The 21,612-nt window shown below is 37.3% G+C and overlaps 1 pseudogene across 1 annotated transcript; it reads left to right on the top strand.

Annotated features, from left to right (window-relative positions):
• The first annotated feature begins 3,354 nt into the window (after positions 1 to 3,354).
• LOC114263972 (AP2-like ethylene-responsive transcription factor ANT) lies at positions 3,355 to 6,234 on the top strand (annotated as a pseudogene). The gene is made up of 9 exons (XR_014348221.1): positions 3,355 to 3,645; positions 3,795 to 3,917; positions 4,197 to 4,596; positions 5,117 to 5,199; positions 5,365 to 5,373; positions 5,464 to 5,552; positions 5,637 to 5,710; positions 5,798 to 5,848; positions 6,003 to 6,234. The product of XR_014348221.1 is annotated as an AP2-like ethylene-responsive transcription factor ANT (transcript).
• The last annotated feature ends 15,378 nt before the right edge of the window (positions 6,235 to 21,612 follow it).

Below are 21,612 nucleotides of genomic sequence, written 5' to 3' on the forward strand. Positions count from 1 at the left end.
TTGTACTTTAATATGTGTTTTGTTTTTTTAAAAGTTAGTTATATGTTTGTTATTTACTATGAACATTTATCTTGTATTTTGATTTTCATTTAGACTTTTTGTTGCGTTGTTTTTAAAATTTTCAAATTATAAAAAGGTTTAAAATTCATAATTTAAAATTTTCTCCATGGAATGCGGGAGATATTTTTTCCTTAGAATAAAGGAGAGATTTTCTTCATGAAATAAGGGAAATATTTTCTATTTAGAATGAAAGAGAGATTTTTCCTATAAAATGTGCGGCTATTGTTATGTATTAGTTTCAAAATAGAAGCATGTGCAAAAAATTAGAAAGGATAATTTGGTCATATTACATTAAACCGGATTTAATGAAATATTCAAATATATATATATATATATATGTCAGATAAAATCAAACACTTAAAAAAGAGAATTTGTGAAAAAAAATGAAGCTTATTATATTTTGCAATATTTGGATAAAGTGCTTAATGGTAACAGCCGTGAGAAATGCGTTTGATTGTCTAATTAAGAGGAATCTTCTAGATTTGCTTATCAAAAACTAGTGGATGACTAACAGTGTTGAATTTCAATGAAGACATCAGGTTGTGACTATTCCAAACCAATCAATCTGGATTCTCCCTAACATTATTTTTTCTTCCAATGATTATCAAACATTTTATTTAAATGTCACAATTCAACAGCTAATCATTATTATATTTTGCGATCCTTAATCAAATGTTGAATGATGAGAAAGAGAAATTTTTTTCCACAACAATAATGGTAACAACCGTGAGAAATGCGTTTGATTGTGTGGTCGAAAGGGGTTTGGTAATGACTATGCCATATAGATCCAAATCTTCTATAACATTTTTTTCTTTCAATTATTATCCAACACTTCATCTAAAGATCACAATTTAACTATTAGTCATTATTATCAAATAAAAAAGGAAAATGTTTGAGGGCCACAAAATCAGTGGCTCAAATGGCTCAAAACTGTTAAAACGACGTCGTTTTGCGTTGTTTTGCATCCAAAACAACGTCGTTTTGACAGTTTTGAACCATTTGAGCCACTGTTTTTGTGGCCCTCTAGCATTGCCGAATAAAAAAATGGTGACGGAAAAACAGAGTGTAGGAGAATGGTAACAACCGTGAGCAACGGGTTGCTTGCTTGTGCTGTCACACTACAGGAAATATATGATTTAACGGCGTTTATTTAACGACGTTTTTTTAAACGCCACTATTTGTAATATTTAATGACATTTTATAAACGTCACATTTTGTTTTTATGAAAATGGTACCGTTTAAGTAATGAAGTCGTTTAAAAAGCGCCTTCGAATGTGTTACACTGTTTCTCCCTCTCTGTCTTCAAGCCCTCAAATCTCTCACAACTTATTTGAATCTGAGAAACCCTAGAGTCTCAAAGAAACCGATCCCTCAAATCTCTCACTCTCTCTCTATCTCTCTCTCTCTCTCTCTCTCTCTAAGCCCTTCAGTTCCTTCAACTTGATTCAACCTTCTTCAGCTCGGTGATTCATCATTCGATCGATCCAATCTCAAAATGATTTTGATTTCAAAGCTCCACCGCCACCGCCATCACCATCTGCATCTGCATCGCCTACTCAGTTTCGAAATCGATTTCGATTTCGATTTCAATCCAATCTCAGTTTCGTCGATTCTTCTCTCTCTCGATCTCTCTCTCGATCTCTGTCTCTCTCTCCCTCTCTCTCTCGATCTCTCTGGATCTCTGTCTCTCTCGCACAATCTCATTCTCTACGTACACATTATCTGTACTTTTTTTTGAATAATTTTTTTCTCCTAAAAATCTCTCTATACAAGTATATATATGAATTTATATATGTATCTCTATGTATTGATTGAATAATCATCCTTATTTTGTTTTCAGGCTCACCAATGATCCAATCGTTGATCGGCAGTGACGGAAAAATTATGAAGGTTTTTGGCAGAGTTCATCCTGATTTTTGGCTGTTGATACTGACTTTGAATTTTCACTCTCATGGCTCCCACTCATTTTAGTTGCTCATTTCTTGCCTGAATATATTAGGACTATTTGCTCTATTTTACTTGACATAAATAGCTTCCTAAGTTACTTATAAAGAAAATCTTGTTAAAGGTGGTTTAAAGTCTCTGCAAGCTTGTCAGCAACTTGGGATCGAACCATGGTCATGCACTTACTGCACCGATTAAGAAAATCTAACATGCCATCTCATCTTGCTATGCTCTATTAAGTGATGGTTTTTATGGTTAACTGCTCAGTCTATAATTCCACAAATCAGAGTGCTTATAGATTTACATTTAAATTTTGCTTTTGAAATTATTTCTACGAAATTGGTGTTGTGTCTGCAGATGTTGTATCTAAATGAATTCAAAATATCTTGTATTGTTTGATATTTGTTTTTTTTCACCTTGCATAATATCTTACCGGAATCTTACTACCATGGTAGCTTGAGAAACAATGCTGTGGATATTCAGAGTCATTATGTTTTAACTGGTATCATACTACTTTCAGTGTAAGAATCAAATGCTTAGGAAAATATATGTTATAATTCATTTTTGCTATCTTGCAGGATATAGTAGGAACCTTTCTTGCAGTTTCTAGAACTTCCTTATATTCTTGATAACAACACATCAGAATCAAGGGAACAAACCACAGAAAGGTATAATGCGCCCCTTCTACCTACCTAATTTATCTAAAAAAAACTTTGAAGTGTGCACTGTCATAGAGCAAATTGGGCAATCATGTAGGGTACAGCAGTCATCAAGAGATACCAATTGATTTTGCATTTCATCGATTATTATGATGGAGAGCATTATTTGACTTTATTGTTATTGTTGGAATGGTGATGAGCATCATGAGTCAAAGGAATTAAAGAATCAAATACAACCCACCCACCCCCCAACATGCCACAATTTTCTTATTCTTTTTCTTTTTGTTTTCTTGTGAAACTTACAGAACAACCAACTGAATTGAGTATGCTGTTTTATTTTAGCCTTTGACCTCGAACTTTGGACCTTTTTGTTTTGTCAACCACAGAAAGCTCCTATACTACCCTCCCTCTACTTTTCAACTGGGTATATTTTTAAAACCTTTGCAGATCCAAAAATCAAAGGACTTCCAAAAATATAAGCAGAACACTGAATATATACAGGGAAAATGATTAAACAGAAAAAATTAAATCACTGCTGTAAACCATTATCTTCAGCAATAGTTGAATAATTTATCCATTAGTTGTAGTAGTATTAATCTAGCTGTAATATTATGGAAGAGTCACAATTGATGTTACAAAAATATAGTAATACCTTCTATTTTGAGCCTTATTTTTTTTGGCTCTGAATGGGCTAATTTGCTAGAAGATGCAATAGATTGTGAATTCCCTGTTTCTGTCACTGATTTAGTTTTCTAGATTGTTACTGCCTTTCTTTTCCTATTTGTGTAATATATTTATGCTGTATGGTTTTCCCCCAATGCTATATTTTGTTTGTCTTATCACTGCTATTAGGGTTTTGTTAAAGAAATTGTTTCTTAAATTTGTCGATATGATTCAGGCATTAACAGAAATCTCGTGACTGTAGGTACTACTTAACGGATGGCTTCGCATCTACAGACGTCACCGAAGAGAACAAGAGATGGTATTTTTTTTCTTCCTAAGCCGAACATTTAAATGAGTTATGTTGGTGATGTCTGGAGTCTTTAGTTTCTAAGGTCAGGTCATAGTCTTTAGTTTCTCCTGATGAGCTGAGCTGACCCTTTTTCTTCTCTCTTTTGTGTTGTTGAATAGCTTTGACAATTTTATGCAACTTGTGATTGGTACATTATGAACACCCATGAGCTGAGTTGAGCTAACCTGGAGCTGAGCTGCACCTTTGGACTCTATGCTGGCTTCTTTTCTTTTTGGCAACAGGTGATTGGATATTGAAGACAATGTCATGATGCAAATCGCACCATTAATTGCTTGTTTATCAGGGATTGTTGAGACCATGGTTTATGATTGTGTTTTATTTATTTTTTAATTTTTTAGTAATTAAAAAAAAATCAATTCATTATGTAGTTACTATATATGCATTTTGCACCTGAACATTAAATTTTTGTACATGAGTATTTGAATATCTGACATGTGCATTGAAATGGTATCTTTGTCCCTTCAAGACTAATTGATGAGCTGGATTTACTATGCATTTAGAGGCCATGAGGTGTACCAAACACCGTTCAAGGAGGGGACTAAGGAGGCCCAGGTTTCAGATTGCAATCTCCAGCTCCCAAACATGGCAGAAGATGATTTCTCTGTGATGAAGAACTGGGTTTCAAGGAATTATTACCCTGCAAGTCATGCATTGGACAATGGGGTTGAATCTGGGTCTGTGAGTGCATTGGGGTATAGGGATTTGCAGTCACTGAGCTTGCCCTGGCTCCCAATCAAGCTGTGTTACTGGTTCACAGCAGATCTCACCCACTGTTACTGAGTGTGTAGCCATGGAGGGAAAGAAAAGAGGGTCTGAGAAGCTTGATCAGAAGCAGGTTGTCCATAGGAAGTCCATTGATACATTTGGACAGAGGACTTCACAGTATAGAGGTGTCACAAGGTTAGTTCTTTAATCTCCTTCCATCTCTTTTCTGTAATATGCTAGATGTTCTTTGTTATTGCATCTGTCTATCTTTTTATTTTATTATACAAAATGCATACCTTTCTTCCTACATCACTCATTATCCTGTTAGGAATTAGTCACACCTAACCAGGATTGGCTCACAGAAAAACAGAAAAGAATAAATGCATAAGAATTATAAATCACATGCATATACAAAAATACAAGATTTACATAAATTACCCAAAAACGATCCACAAATTCATGATCGCTGCAGTTGCACTGAATAAAAAAGATTACACAAAATATATAGAGATAGGTGCCCCTCGCAACCACATGCATATAATTAGAGCAATGTATCACAAATGCATAAATACCAAAAATACCCTTACTCCAAATTCGGTATCCTTAACGGGAATCTAGTGTACTGGATCACCCTTTATTTATTTTTATAAGTCATGTTTCCCTTGTTTTCATGTTTAGTACTTTCATTTTCTCTCTGTGGATTATCATCCATCAGGCATAGATGGACTGGTAGATATGAAGCCCATCTCTGGGACAACAGTTGTAAGAAAGAGGGACAAAGCAGGAAAGGAAGGCAAGGTTAGTGAAGGAAACATATAATCCATCCACATTGCCTCCTTAAGATTTTTACTTTGCCAGGCCCTGCATTGTTGGCCATCTTTTGTTGTTCAAGTGACTAATATACTATTCTTTCCTCATTTCTCATGTTCTTCATTGCTGGGTGATACCAATAATGACTATCAGTTTATCTGGGTAAGTCTTGTTATTGACAATGATTGAGTAATAAGCATGTTCTTTCCTTCAATTCTCATAGCATCATCATTGCCAAATACTAATTTTCAGGGGGTTATGATATGGAAGCAAAGGCTGCAAGAGCTTATTATTTAGCTGCACTCAAGTATTGGGGCCCTTCGACCCATATCAATTTTCCGGTGGTTCTCTGACCCTCTCATCAGCTTATTTCATCTAACAATTGTTTTGTAACTGACATGGGACTCTGTATATTGATGATTTAGCTGGAAAACTATCAACAAGAACTTGAACATATGAAGAACATGACCAGACAAGAATATGTTGCTCACTTAAGAAGGTATAGTCTCTCCCCTAGTATATTAGACAACAATGTTTGTTTTCTTTGTTTGATGTGTTTTTATCTCTAATATATTGATCTTTGCAGAAAAAGCAGTGGCTTCTCAAGGGGTGCTTCAATGTACAGAGGAGTCACAAGGTCTTACTATTTTTTGCACATACATCTGTTAATCTATAATTTTTATTGGCACGCTTCCTTTAATTATAAGTAGAAGTATATTTGATGTACATCTCGTCGTTCCCAGACCCTGCCCTTCTTTATGGGTCTCTAATTCTGATGTAATCTTCAACAGACATCATCAACATGGACGCTGGCAAGCTCGGATAGGCAGAGTTGCAGGAAACAAGGACCTTTATCTAGGGACATTCAGTGAGTTCCTTTGCATCTTCTCAATTTATTTGGGCAAAAACTTTTTCCCGTAGACATCTAATTGCTAAAAAATCTTCTCATTTCAAATTCTTCCAAGACATTAGTGGTTTTGCTACATTATTTGCTAAAAAAATGCAACTATTTAAATGCAATCTGTGGCTTTCTGTTCTTGTACTGGTTTTGATTTCATTTCGATCTGGTTCTGATTTAACTGCAATTTTCAGGCACCCAAGAGGAGGATGGTGTGTGGAAAGTTAGTCCTTGATGGGTTTATCTTAGCGCAATATTTTTGCCACTTTACTGCATCATCTATTCAGCATACTTAATAAGAGATAATTTTTAATTGCATGGAAGGACTTCAAAATTCTCTCTGAATCAGCAGATGACTTCTTTTATTGCACATAAATTTAAAGGTCATTGATTGTGTTAAATTATAGTTTAAATTGACTTTTAATGGGCATCAAACATTTTTGGCAGGCCACACCTTTACTTCTGACAGTGGCAGTTATTGAGCTCAGTGATATTGCATTCGCAGTGGGTTCCCTTTGTCCCTGTCCATGTTAGGTGTATACATTCAAAGAGCTTGAGGATTTTGTAGTTAGTATTTTAGTGATAATTTGATACCAATTTTCAGGTTGACTTAACCTATTTTTTCTTTTTATTTTTTGATTGTGTTTGTTGTTTGATTTTGGTTCAGACACAATCATGTAATGTTTATTTAGTCAATATATTGAAGGAGCTGTAAAATTTTATTCATATTATTGTTATTTTTCAGCTTTATTACAGGTATGTTTTTTAGTTAAATATAACAGATTCAGAACATTTTTTTTTTAAAAAAAAGAGCTATAACGGCGTTTTTTCAAAACGCCACTACAGTGCCAAAGGACATTTTTTTAAAATAAAAAAATCTATCACGGCGTTTTAAAAACGTCGCTAAATATTGGATGACGTCATTTTATCATTATTTATCGCATTTAGCGGCGTTTTTAAAAACGCCGCCTATACTAATTTTACGACGTTTTTAAAGCGTCATAAACTTATAGCGACGGCCGCGTCCTCGACGTTTGGTGATAAGCATCACTAAAGGAATTAGCGGCGTTTTTCATACATATAGCGGCGTTTTAAAAACGCCGCTAAAAGTCATTTTTCCAGCAGTGTCAAAATCAGAAGGAATCTTTTAAGGAAAGTGTGTCCATTGTTCATTGAATTCGGGGCAGACAAAAAATAAATTTTGTAATTTCATCGAAAGTATTCAAATTGGCTCGTCAAACACTCAAACAGTCATCCAATCACAACCAAAAAAAAAATTAAATAAATAAAATAAAATAAATAAATAAATAAAATAAAATGATGCAATTGACAGAGATGGCCATCTAACACTCAACTATGGGTGAAATATAAGAATACAATTTGAATATCAATTTTTTTTAAAAAAAATTAATTACATATGGTGTCGTACTATATATCGTAAGATATTTTAATATTGCCAAAAATAAGTATAAATAAATGTATAGTTATAGAAAATATAAATATCTTTAAATTACAAAAATAGATTTCTTGAAAGATATAATACATATAAAATGTATAATCTTTAATACTTAATGCATATATAAAATGTAGAGTTGAATTAAATTACCTATAAAATGTTACCTTAACTTTTTGGTTAGCAAAAATACTTCTTTAACTAATCATTTAGGTATTTGAGAAATGATTAATGTAGTAGCCTTTTTGACTTTTTAGTAAAATAAATTACACTTACATATCTCCTTAATTTTATTTTTTCTTTTAAAAATACAATTAACCCTACTTTTTTTAACATAATTATACTCATCTTCCTTGAGATTTTAATTTACATAATAATTAGATCATTTTTCATCAATAAATGTGTTAGTCATATGAATGAAAAAGAATATTGCCATCTCTTTTATTCTCCTCAAATGTATATTTATCTTTATTTATTTCAATGTCTATGTATCATCTACATTAGTTTCAATGCTTTAACCTTATTAGAAAAAGATTAGAGTAATAATGTCAAAAATAAAGGATTAATTGTATTTTTGTAACACTCCGGTATTTCATCATCAATTCGTAGTGTTAATTTAAGAACATTATAACTAATGGCATCAAGTTAAAGCATTAAATATCTGTTACGTGGCTCAAAAATCATCTCTTCCCTCCTTGAACTATTCACATGTTTACATCATTGTATAATTACATTCTTCAAATAATAATAACAGTTCAATGGATAAGAGATAATAGAAAATATAAATGTCCTAAGGCAACATCTTCTCAAGGAGTGCCCTTGGATACAAAAAAAAAAAAAAAAAAAAAAAAAAAAAAAAAAAACGGAATATAGTTTCCATCATAAAAGAATAGCCCGAGGCTTCAACACATTGCATGCAAAAGAGCCTCCATGCTCCCATCCAAAAATACATCTCGATGCCAATTACTTAGGTAGCACGTCAACATCATCCCTTGAAAGGTTGTTAGTTTTGGGGTGATCAATCGCCCAATAGGAAATACTATTAACAATTTATATAATTAATCGAGATACATATGATCATGCCATGCAAGAGATGAGAAAAACTCATGTCCGTTCCTTTGTAAAACCATGATGCCAAACTAAGTTATGTCAATAACAAATTCTCATCCAAAACATGGAGTATAAATACGCTATGACATCTAGATACAAGAGCCGTATACCACAATTACATATATATATAAAGCCTTCGTTTGGGATATGGGTGGGCTTTTTGGCTATTTTAGCCTGGGGCTAAAAAACCTTGTTTTGGATAGGCTTTTTGGGTTTTCTAACTTTTGTGAAAGAAAAAAATGAAATGATTATGGTTTGGATGTGACATTTTGTCTTATTGGGCTAAAAAGCTTACTTTGTCTTTTTGTGGCTAAAATAGCCCTAACCCAACCCAAACCTTCATGCCAAATATAGCCAAAATAATCTTACATTTGCCGACTCTAAAAACGGTGGGGCGTTGGGCACTCAAAACCTTACTCATCTACATTTGCCGACTCTAAAAATGGCGGGCTTGTGGACACCCAATGTGACGACCCCGACCTCCAAACTAGTACATTATTTAGTTTGAATGAGTTTAATTGCATGATTATGTGCTTGATTGTGTGATTACATGTTTGATTCTATAATTATCTGTTGATTTATGGAATATCTGTTTAAATTGACAACTTAGAGTCAACAGTTGGGAGCCTAAACAGCTTCAGAAACTAAAATTGACTAGCCCAATAGGCTATTTTGAATATTTAGAATTTTATGGTGGCTTTTATTGAAATTTGATTTGGACCAAAATAATTAGATAGACTGATTGAATCAGTTAGAATTAAGCCTAATTGATTAATCCTAATCAACTTTGATTAAGGTTAAGTTAAGTGCATCGTGTATAAGGCTCTATCTAACCTATGAACTCATATAAACACTCTTTGGCTGAGATTTGAGAGGGAGAGGGAAGTTGAGTTCAACACTTTAGAGAGAGGAAGTAGAATTTGAAGGGAATTGCTAGAGAATTTGGTAATCAAGCTTAAACCACACTCAAATTCAACACTAGGTAAGACACTCATCATTAATTCATGTAGACATGGCATATAGAATTGAATTCCTCTCATTTTTGTATTCATTGGCATGTCATTGAAGAAAAGGAGGTATGAATTTCAAGAAATGGAAGAATGAAGTTGAATTGCTTACATGCGTGCATATTTGAGTTAGAATTTCATGGAATTCATTCATGCATGGCACAATTATACCTCATTTTGGAGAATCCTTCATGTTTTCATGCTTCTCATGACACTTGATCATGTTTTGAATATGTTTTGAAGAGATATGCATCTAATTTGAATTAAACATTATTTTACAACTTGAAATTGAAGTTAATGGTTGAGAATTTGCCATAATTTTGAATAAATGATTTCAATTGGAAGTGTTTTCATGAGATATAGTGATTCTCCATGTTTTTGTACCAAAAACCCAAGATTTGAAGCTTTGAATGCCATGTTTGATCTTCAATTGCAGTTTTGGAAATTCCAGAATTTGTGTTGTTCGCTCGAGCGGGGAAGCCCACGCTCGAGCTTGGAATTCGAGCTCCTAGAAGTTCCTGAAATTTTACAGTCCACTCGAGCGACCAGAGTGGCGCTCGAGCAAGGACCCTTTTTCACAGTCTTCCGCTTGAGCGACCATCGAGGGGGAAATTCATGTATCCAGTACTTTTGCAGACCGCTCGAGCAATAGAAATTACGCTCGAGTGACCACCCTTGTTTTTGGACCCCCACTCGAGCGAGGGAAGTCACACTCGAGCGGAGACCCTATTTTCAGCAAAATTTTACCAACTCTTTTAAGTGCATATTTGCATCCTCATGCCACTCCAAGCATTCTTAGGCATCTTTTTGGACTCATATAATCATACAATAAGTTAGAGACGCACAAAGAGAATTGAATTGAAATGAAATGGAATTTCATTTATACTTTGTTATGTATTTCGTTTAGGTGAACGCCCGAGGCTTAGCGTCACCACAAATCACTGTGAGAATAACCTTACAAAGATATGTTCAAATTATCTTTACTTTTGAAAATGTTATTGCTATCAAAATGGATATGTGATTGATTGAATGAATTCTTAAAATGCTTTAATAATTGATAACATAGCTTATTGAAATGTTATGTCCTCTAATGAATGAAATTCTATTTTGAAACCATATTGTGGCATCTATTGAATATAGGCCCTTGCCTAGGGCTAACAATACCATGGCTATAGGCCCTTGCCTAGGGGTAATAGTACCATGGCTGTAGGCTCTTGCCTGGGGGTAACAATACCATGGCTATAGGCCCTTGCCTGGGGGTAACAATACCATGGCTATAGGCCCTTGCCTGGGGGTAATAGAACCATGGCTATAGGCCCTTGCCTGGGGGTAACAATACCATGGCTATTGGATTGATTGACATACGGTTCGTTATTACTTCATGGATGTATCACATAATTTGACATTGGAAAGATCTTGATGATGAAGTTAATGAACTAATGAAAATGCTATCGATTAATGGTTATGCGTTTTGTGAATGATTGACTTGATGGCTAATCTAGTTGATAATTGTAAAGTTGTGGAACTTCATTCATATAACCTCTTTATTTCGTTATTACTCGTTGGGCTCTAGTTCACTATTTATTTATATATGTAATTGTAGGTGGGCAACCTGAACATTAGAGTTAGATAGCCTCGAGTTTACCCGGGTCAGGTCAGCCTTTTGTGGAGCTTCCAAGTGAAGTAATCAGGCTTGGGTGGAGCCATGCTTATTGAACCCCTTTTTGTGTGGTTTAATGGTCTTGTATTTAATGCATAGTTGGGGTTGTATTTTGTAAGACATGAATTGTACTTATGTTGGATGTATATTTGAATCAAACTTTGCTTAATATCTATTTGCTCTCCTCATATATGCACAGCTCAGTAGATGAATTCTATAACATTTTAGACTTCTGCTAAGCCCCGTAATTGGTATTAAATAGAGACCGTAGGTAATCTATGATTACTGGCCGGTCATGACGCTAAACCTATAGGGGCGAGTTTGGGGTCCTGACACCCAAAATCATGTTTTCCACATTCACCGACCCTAAAAACAGCAGGCTGATGGACATCTTACAACCTTTCTCACATTCGTCTAGCGATATGCACAAGACAGGGCAATTGGGCACCTTGACTCCCTGCGCGGATACCAATATACATTACACGACTCAAACCAAGGCCCAACTCACAACCCAGACTCATACGCTATTTACCCCCTTCCAACACTTTTCAATCATTAAAAATTTCAAGCTACAAAGTATAATTAACGAATGCACGTGATACATGAGTTTCCAAATCTCAAATTTCCTAGGGTAGTTTCAATTCACAAATTCAACAATTTAAACATTCCCAATTAAAGTGATTCTCCAAGTCATACCCATCCACATATCAAGGTTTTATATTAAGAGGTTCTCACAATTTCATATTCCAACATAAAAATCATGTCAATACATACAATTTCAAGATTAGAAAGTCAATTGAACCAAATCCCCATTAATTGAACAATTTTGAAAAGTAGCGTTTTAAGAAATTTGGGATTTTTCCCTTTTAACACATTTAAAGGTCAAATCTCATTATCCATAACACAATCAACAACATATATCCATGAACTCTTCAAGAAAATCATGAGATGTAACCCCTTTGATCAAACCCATTAGATAATATACAAAATCTTCATACATCTTAATATCTTTATGTATATATAATGAAAATACCACATATGAGTCTCAAATCAAAGATATAACAAGTTAAAAGTACTCCTACCTCAAGATTGAAGGCAAGAGGTGAAAACCCAACTTCAAACTTCAAGAAAATAAGAAATAATCAGTAGAACTTTATAATCAAGCTTGTTCTTCAACCCCTTCGGAAGATCTAAGGTGGATGTTGGGTAATGCTAAGGGAAATCAAGTGTTTTAGTGTAAGGGTTTAGAAATGGGTGATAGAGAGAGAAAATGTATGGAGAAAGAGAGAGAGAGAGAAAGAGAGAGAGAGAGAGAGAGAGAGAGAGAGAGAGAGTGTGTGTGTGTGTTTAGATCGAATTTTAAACGTGTCATCCCGAACAGACCGCTCGAGCAAACTTTCACCGCTCGAGCGACGTGCTTAAAACCAAAGAGACCACTTGAGCAAACTTTACACTACTCGAGCGGTAAACGAAAGATCTCAGAAGTTTTATAGAGCTACAGTGAAAATACTAGGAGCCTTATTTCTACGCTTGAGCGACCACTTAACCACTCGAGCAGTCTCGCTTGTTTCTCGCCTGCAAACAGGCAAAATACTGAGAGTTGCACATCACTGCTCGAGCAATCGATTGACCACTCGAGTGGTCACCTAGAACAAATTGTTACAATTTTTTTCAAACCACAAGCGAGCTGAGTGTAATTTACTCATTTTAATAATATTACTCCATCCGTCCCAAAATAATGGTCCCTTTTGGGGAATCCAAATTTTTTTGGTAGTACAATTATTGCACTTTAAAAAAGTTGATTTTCCAAAATTACCCTTTTGATAGTACATTTTTTGGGAATATCAATGTCATAATTGTACTTTTTTATTGTTTATTAATTAAAAAGAAGGGAAATAGGAAATTTATATTATTTTTGTACTTGACTTTTGAAGAGAGACTAATATTTTAGGACAATGAAAAATGGAATAAGGGACTAATATTTTGGGACGGAGGGAGTAAGTAACATAAAATAAGTTCAATTCAATTTTTTTTAGTTGCTAAAAAAAATTCAAGTATTCATAAGTCGTATTTATTATATATCATGTATCGTATATTACATTATTTATTGTGGTGGGACATGTTATTTCTTCTTCTTTCATTGACGTCTAGATGCTACTCGGTTGGTCTTGCACAGAAAAACAAGCCATCAAAGCCCGACAAAGATGTTTTCCGAATTAGCACTTCGATAGTTGAGTTAGAACTTAGTTGTCGTGTATTACTTCTTCTAGCGTTCCTCTCGTATTTATAGAGACCTTGGATTTGGGTTCTCGCTCTTCATCACCAAATTAAGCAAGATGCACATGTTTAAGTTCCTTGGGCTTTGTCCCCTACACTGAGCTTGACCAAGTAACATCATTGTCACCAGGTTGTCCTTCTTCTAACTCCTGCACTGTTCCTTAGGCACCACGTCTGTCACATCGTCCTTTCTTAGTTATCTCTCTTTCGACATAAGATTCACACACTGGCATCTTATCATTTGGGTAAAGTAGGATTGTGCTAATTGGGAGTCTGTTAGTCAGCTGAGTGGGTCCTCGACGAATTCCTAACCAGCATCATTCGTAATGAATGATCAACATCATTGTCACCAATGTATTCCAACACATCACATGTACCGTCTATGTATTGTAAAATACATTTAACTTAATATACAAATTGATGATACGTATCGATTTCTCTCTAAAAATATAGAATTATAAAATATTTAGAGAAAATTCATTTTTACCTCTATATTTTGCCTCAATTTTCAATTAAGCCCCTAGACTTCGAATAATTTCAATTTTATCCATAGAATTTTTGTAATCGTATCAATTTTTTCCCTACCGTCACATTTGAAATGGAAAAAGTTTTAAAAAATTATATTTTGGACCCAAATTTCAAAGGAAAGATGTAGACCCACCCTCTCCTACTAGCAAACTACCACTACTTTAAACCCTTCTATCTCCTTCGTCATTACTCCATTTTGCCTCATTTTTATGTCGTTGGATTCACCTCACGACCTAATTTTCGCATCACCTCTGATAAATCCCGTTCTTCCTTTTTTTATATGTTGTTGGAGCTATGAAAGTTGATAAAAAAATATGACTTTTCTTCTCGTGTCTGACTTTTCTTCGAGCCATCTTTCTGATTTCATATCTTTCTCAATTCTTGATAGTTCTACTTTATTTTTTCGTCATTCTCTTCATCTCACTTCCTACTTCGTCCTATACTACCTCGCTTCCTCACTTCTTTGTGTAATGGGCGGTTTTGGTATGCTAAAAATTGTCCAAAAACTACCATCAAAAATTCTGAAACATTCATCTGTTATTTCTTTCTCCTCCATCTTTCTCATTCTTCTTCTTCTTCACTTATAACATGTTGGGAAACATGGTTCTAAGTGTTAACGGAACTAGTGATGATGGTGGTAGCCGTCCCACGATAACGACAGAGCTCACGGTGATGGTGGTTGTGGAGCTTGATGGTAGTGGTAATGAAAGTTGGTTGTGAAGGAGATGAGATTGGTGTTGTAAAGTGGTGGTGATGGTGATACTCATGGTAGCGATAATGGAGTTCGGTGGTAGTCAAGTTGATGGTTCGAGTGGTGATGTTGCTGAAGTTGATGAAGGTGATGAAGTTGAGGAAGAGATGATAAGTATCTATATATCATCTGTCTATATATATACATATCAATTATCCATCTATCTATATATTCATTACCTTCATCAACTTTACCAACATCACTATCCGAACCACAAACTTCACCACCACTGTAACGCCCTCAAAATAAGCCCATAAATCATGCATTCGTGGCATCCATAAACATAAGAGAAATAAACATGTTTTTATTCATCAGAGTATTCAGTCCAAAAGTGTTACATGTTGACAAAAAAAGTAAATGCACTATGGGCTTACAACTTTCCAAGTCAACACTTGGTTACAAAAAGAGAGTGCTAACTCTACACAAAATAAGCCCTTGGCTTGATATACATGTAATACAACAAAAACAACAAAAAGAGTCCAACAGCCTCAAGCCTTCCAAGCTACGTCCTTGGAGGTGGCATAATACCTGTAGCTGAAAATGATATCCCATATAGGGTGAGCCAACGCCCAGTAGAGATATGCTAAACATAATATGAGCAATAACTAAAACATTAGAATTTGATAAATGTTTAACTCACATAAATCAATTCATAACCCATTTCAATTACATGACAAATGTGTCCATGTTTCATTCCATTTTCCATTTCTTATCCAATTTCTCAATTCATAACCATGGCTCAGAACCTGGCCAAACGATTTAAATGAGATTACATCTTATATCAACAGTACTTCCATTTCAATTGAGATAACAACTCAAATTAAACACTTCATACTTCACATTAGATACACATAAATGTTGTATCAATCTCAAATAAAACGCTTACGTACTTCATATATGATACACAGATTTACTGTATCAATACTTCAATAGATACACATATTTGCTGTATCGTTGGAGTCCATCCCCTATCTCCTTCCAAACAATATCCGGTTTAGGAGTCCATCCCCTATCTTTCCCTAAACCGTGGAGTACATCCTCTATCTCCTCCCACACAACACAATGTATATAAACACATATCATATACATAATCAATCAATACATAAATTTGATGTATTATTCCAACCGTCATATTCGATGACATATTCAATTGATTAGTTTTAGTTCGCCTAATCATCATGCATTTTCTACAACAATCAAGACTATCCTCCACCGATAGCCCAAAGCAGTTATTTCTAAACAAATAATAAATGCCTCAACAGATATATAATTTCAACATTTTCAAAGTGAGCGATTTATAAATCCAACTCCACCATTCTATCTCATAATGAGCCAATTTCATTATTTCCAACTCAATTTCATATTTCCATAATAATTGTCATTAATTACACTAATGACCCAAATATACCCAAACATGGCATTTTCCTCCTTTTTCTCAATATTGACCCAAACGTCCAAATATTATCAACAACATCAATAACCTCCTTTTTAGACCCAAAACACATATGTTTGAATCAAAAGAGCAAAGCCCCTCTTTCCAATATAACACGTCTCAAACCCTAACTTCTCAAATCAAACCATCTATACAAATAGCTCAACATTTATGTTAAAGCACATAAGAATGAGTAGTTATCCCTACCTCAAGAGATGAAACCCAAAGGAGATGATGAAGAAATGCCAAAGTGCTCCAAATCAAGAAATTTTTGGATTGATAGAGAGAAGGTGAAATGCAGTGAGAGAAGCTCTCAAAATGGGTTTTTAGAAAGTAAGAGAGAGAAAGAATGTGTGAAAAGTGATTCAAAATCACCCAGCTGCCATCTGATATACGACTAGTCCGCTGGAGCGGAGAATAGGACGCTCGAGCGTCAAGCACAAAAAACTGAACCCGCTCGAGCGCAAAAAGGCCCGCTCGAGTGCAAAAGAAAAGCCGCTGGAGTGTAGATTACACTCCTCTAGTACTTTTACAGACATCGAACACCCACTCGAGCGCCAAGAGTCCCGCTCGAGCGCGTCCCGCTCAAGCACAACCCGCGTGATCGCAAAGAAATCCGCTCGAGCGTGAAAAATACATCTGCAGAAGTTTTGCAAATGCACAAGATACTGAAAGTATGCAAAATCCACTCTAGTGCAAAGGGACCCGCTCAAGCAGAACACTAAAAATCTGGGCAACAAGGAATGGGACTGAAGCTCAACCAACTTGCTCGAAACACGCCCAACACATCCTAGAACTCAAACATGGAATTAAAGGATGACAACAAGACATATACAACAACCAACTCCACAAAACCTAAGTTCGGAATACTATTAAACAATGAAGAGAAAACCGGGATCGCTATAACCTTCCCCCCTTAAAGAATTTCGTCCCCGAAATTAAGTACAAGTTTTTCAAAAATGTGATTTTCTCAATTCTCAACAGTATTACAACTCAATATTCAACAACCTGACCCATTACCGGTCATTCCATCTCTATTCAAGAGGCATTTCACAATATATACTCAATATGCTTTATTAGCATGCTTTCCCTTGAAATTTACCAATTTCAACACATATTTCACAATTCTATATCATATTCAATGTTCATGATATATTTCCATTTCTACAATACATTCAACATATACAATGTTACGTTAAACTTCCATTTCACGGCAAGTTTTAAAATACTTCCATAACTCAAAACATATACAATATTTTACAACTCAAGACATATTTAATGCTCTTAAAGTTTATCAATATTACAAAATCCCAATACATGATTATACATTAATAAACAAGTTCGGATATTTCTCACGGACCTCCAACTCACGTTCCCAAGTGGCTTCCTCCACTCCGTGATGTTTCCACAAAACTTTTACCAAGGGAATGGTCTTGCCTCGCAAGACTTGATCCCACCTATCCAAGACCCGCATCGGTCTCTCCTCATATGAGGCATCCTCATCTACCTCTAAGTCGGTCCAATCCAGCACATATGACGGATCTGGCTCGTACTTCCGAAGCATACTAGCATGAAACACGTCATGTACCCTAGACAACTGCGGCGGTAAAACTAAACGGTAAGCAACCTCCCCAATCCTCTCAAGGATCTCAAAGGGACTAATAAACCGAGGGGACAACTTCTCATTCTTCCCAAACCTCATCAAACCCTGCCTAGGTGATATTTTCAGAAAAACATGATCACTCGTCTCAAATGCCAAAGGCCTCCTCCTACGGTCGGCATAACTCTTTTGGCGACTCTAGGCTGTAACAAGCCTCCTACGAATAAGCTCAACTTTCTCCGTCGTCTCCCGAACCAACTCCGGGCCCAACAAAGGTGCATCACCCACCTCGGCCCAACACACTGGAGACCTACACGGTCGGCCATACAAGGCCTCAAATGGTGCCATACCAATACTTGACTGAAAACTGTTGTTGTAGGCAAACTCCACCAAGGGAAAGTGCCTCTCCCACGACCCACTAAAGTCAAGGACACAACCTCGAAGCATATCCTCAAGGATCTGTATAGTACGCTCGGACTGGTCGTCAGTCTGAGGATGATAAGCCATGCTAAAGGTCAATCTAGTGCCCAAAGCACTCTGCAAACTCTGCCACAATGTAGCAGTAAAACGAAGATCTCTATCAGAGACGATCGACACTAGGACCCCGTGCAACCTCACTATGTCCCAAATATACAAGTCGGCAAGATGATCCACTGAATCTCTCACGCGCATAGGGATAAAGTGCGCCGACTTAGTCAACCGGTCTACAACCACCCAAATAGCATCACTACCCCACTGAGTCCTTGGAAGGCCTACAACGAAGTCCATAGTGACATACTCCCACTTCCACTCGGCTATAGGCAAGGGTTGTAACAAACCCGCTGGCCTCTGATGCTCGGCCTTCACTTGCTGACAAGTAAGGCACTTCGATACGAAAACTGTCACATCTCTCTTCATACCCCGCCACCAAAACTGGCGACCCAAATCACGATACATCTTGGTGCCTCCCGGATACACTGCAAGGCGTGAATGGTGATACTCTCAGAGTACCTCCTCTCAACAAAACTCTGGTACAAACAAGTGGTCTCGGTATCTCACACTCAGGTCGGGATACACAGACAAACCCTTCTCAGCCTTCCCACTGGAGATCTTCTCTCAAAGGGATTCTACCTCAAGGTCACCTCTTTGTACCTCTAACACTCGAGTCACAAGTGTAGGCTGCGCAACAACAGAAAACAAGGTCGCAGCCTCCACGGATTTGCCCAGAAGAAAATTAAACTCGCCAAGTGCACCCAACATCTCCCATTCCCAGATGGCTATACAAGCTGCATCACTAATGGATTTCCTACTAAGGGCATCGGCCACAACAATGGCCTTTCGCGGGTGATAGTGCAACTCAAAGTCATAATCCTCTATGAACTTCATCCATCTTCTTTGCCTCAAATTCAAGTCTCTCTGTGTAAACAGATACTTCAAACTCTTATGGTCTGAGAACACCTCGAACCTCTCACCATAAAGGTAGTGTCTCCAAATCTTTAGAGCAAAGATCACTGCTGCTAACTCTAGGTCATGTGTAGGGTAGTTCCTCTCAGTGTATTTTCAACTGACGTGAACCATAGGCTACCACTTTCCTCTCTTGCATCAACACACAACCCAAACCCTTTCGTGAGGCATCACAATAAACCGCATAACCCAAATCTCTCTCTGGAATAATCAAAACCGGAGCGGTGGTCAATCCAACCTCCAACTCTTGGAACGACTTTTCATAAGTCTCACTCCATACAAACTCGACCCCTTTCCACGTCAATCTAGTCAACGGTGAAGCTAGCCTGGAGAAATCTTGCACAAATCGGCCGTAATACCCAGCTAATCCCAGAAAACTGCGGATCTCAAAAACACTCTTAGGCTGTGCCCAATCTTGCACTGCCTTTATCTTGGATGTATCAACAGACACCCCTTCCCTGGAAACCACATGGCCTAAGAACTTGACCTCTCCTAGCCAGAACTCACACTTCCCAAACTTGGCATACAACCTAAGTAAATTAAGCACCACTCTCAAGTGTTCCTCGTGCTCCTCCTCAGAATGTGAATAAATCAGAATGTCATCTACGAAACCGACTACAAAACGATCTAAGAATTCCCGGAATATCCGGTTCATCAAATCCATAAACACTGCCGGTGCATTGGTGAGCCCAAAAGGCATCACCAGAAACTCATAGTGGCCATACCGCGTACGGAATGTCGTCTTCGGAATATCCTCCTCCTTGACCCTCAACTGATGGTAACCTGATCTCAAGTCTATTTTAGAGAAACAACGGGACCCCTTCAATTGGTCAAACAGATCATCTATACGAGACATAGGGTATTTATTCTTAACCGTAGCCCGATTCAACTTCTGATAGTCGATACAAAGTCTCAAGGCACCATCTTTTTTTTTGGCAAAGAGGGCCGGTGCTCCCCACGGCAAAACACTAGGGAAAATAAAGCCCTTATCTAGCAACTCCTGGAGTTGAATCTTCAACTCACTCAACTCGGCTGGAACAAAACGATAAGGTGACATAGAAATCGGCGCCGTGCCGGGCACTAAGTCAATAGAGAACTCGATCTCTCAATGAGGTGGCAAACTAAGGAGGTCCTCGGGAAAAACATCTGAATACTCACAAACCACTCTCGGCAATACAATCTGGGTCTCATCACACTCACTACTCATAAGGCTAGCAAGAAGACCACTAAGTTCACCCCGCCCTCGCGGATCATACACCGATGGCAACACACTACCAACCCGATCCCCTAAGAAATGGAAACAATCCCCGCTCAAGGTACAAACAGTGACCCTCTGGCAGTAACAATCGATAACAGCCCGGTATGATGATAACCAGTCCATACCCAAAATCACATCAAAACCCGACATAGCCATAACTACAAGAGAAAATGGAAGTCGGCGATCAGTTACCTCTATATCACAACCTCTACACCCTTGTTTCAAAATCAACTCACCCCCAACAGGTGATACAACACAAATAGGAGATGCTAACTGTGCTAACTTCAATCCCAAAACAGAAGCAAAAGCAACAGGTATAAAAGAATGGGATGCACCCGTATCAATCAACACATTGGCAACCGAGTTGCAAAACAAAAAGGTACCTCTTACAACCGATGGAGCCGGTACAAGATCCTGCGCGGTAATAGCATACACGAGCCCTGAAGGCCCCTGATCTACCTGCTCACCTCTAGGAGCAAAAGACTACTGCACAGACTGGGACGACGAAGCTCCCTGATTGGCCCTCGAGGCCTAAACTGACTGTGCTGGCTGAAAACCCTGCGTCTGCCTAGAACCAGACGCGCCTGATATGGCACTCAACTGCGGGCAAAACCTCTTCAGGTGCCCCGCCTGACCACGCTGGTAACAAGACAGTGGCTGACCTCTGCCCTGACTCTGGCTCTGAGGTCGAGCCGAAGATGAAGCTGCTCTCTGACCTCCTCCCCTCTGCAGGCAAGCTGGAGACTTGTGGCCCAGCTGACCACACTTGTAACAGGTAATGTCTCCCTGATTGCCTCTCCCAGAACCCGAACTCGATACTGGAAAGGTCGATCTAGCAAATGCACCTTGGGACTGCTAAAGGTAAGAACCCCTCTGCCTCCTACCGTCCCCCTGACCATCCTGATTCCTCTTGGAGCCCCTCTGCCTCTCCTCCTCCTCCTGCATCATAATCTCCATATGGGCCGCGGAATCTACAAGGCGCCC

This window comes from Camellia sinensis, chromosome 13 (assembly GCF_055761805.1).
Source record: "Camellia sinensis isolate YWXY chromosome 13, ASM5576180v1, whole genome shotgun sequence".
NCBI classification, from domain to species: Eukaryota; Viridiplantae; Streptophyta; class Magnoliopsida; order Ericales; family Theaceae; genus Camellia; species Camellia sinensis.